The 827-nt window shown below is 63.7% G+C and overlaps 1 protein-coding gene across 1 annotated transcript in view; it reads right to left on the reverse strand.

Moving 5' to 3' along the window:
* The window catches only part of VOLCADRAFT_89781 (uncharacterized protein), a gene marked incomplete at both ends in the record, with an annotated part of 3,734 nt that overhangs the window by 2,243 nt on the left and 664 nt on the right, over window positions 1–827 (reverse strand). The window lies entirely within an intron of this gene.

The following is an 827-nucleotide window of genomic DNA, read 5'->3' on the forward strand; positions in this document are numbered from 1 at the left end:
GACTGAACTCCATCAGGGCGGGAACTCCCGCACCGGCCGACGCAGCGGCCTGCAGGGCACCACGGCGGAAACTGTGCACAGTTTCCCCGTCGTACAACTGAGCAGCCCGCAGGTGTAGCCATAACCGCGCGGCAAGAGTGGCGCTCTGCAGCGCTTCCGCCTTGAAAGCCCGCTGGTCAGCCGTCAGCGGGCGAAACAGCGTGTCTTGGACAGCGCTCCCAGGGGGGGCACCAGGCTGGGCACAAGACCACATGTAAAAAGCCAGAGTACGCGGAATGCAGAAAGGGGGGTCCTCACTGTTGGGCCGCAGCAGCACCGCGGGGCCACGCACCAGCCGATAGGTCTTAGTTCCCCGCTGACGGAAGCAGAGGGTAGGACATCCACCAGGACCCCAGGACCATGGCGGAGGTAGCGGGAACCCAGAGTACGGCCGGTCGGGCTGCGAAGGTTCGACGAAGTCACCCACCCCCAGCTTCCCGATATCGTGACCCCTCTGGGCAGTCTGCCACAGGAGAAGCACGCACAACAGGTCCCGCAGGAAGACCAGTCGGGGCAAAGCTTCATCAGTCACCACCACCTGCGACCACAAGTAACCCACGAGAGCACGGTACTTGTCATAAGACAAGGGTACTGCCGAAACCTCGGTGTAACCCCCGGCGACCTGNGACCGCTGATACGACGCGCGGAAATCCTCAACCCAGATGCAATCGCAAGGGTTGCCTTGGCCGGTGGAGACGTCGAATCGACCACCCCGGCCCACACGGCTGAAGAAACCACTCAGGCAGGACAGGTGGGACTTAACGGCGGCAGGCCCAACGGGGCCGCCA

The sequence above is a fragment of the Volvox carteri genome (assembly GCF_000143455.1).
Source record: "Volvox carteri f. nagariensis unplaced genomic scaffold VOLCAscaffold_14, whole genome shotgun sequence".
In the NCBI taxonomy this organism is placed as follows: Eukaryota; Viridiplantae; Chlorophyta; class Chlorophyceae; order Chlamydomonadales; family Volvocaceae; genus Volvox; species Volvox carteri.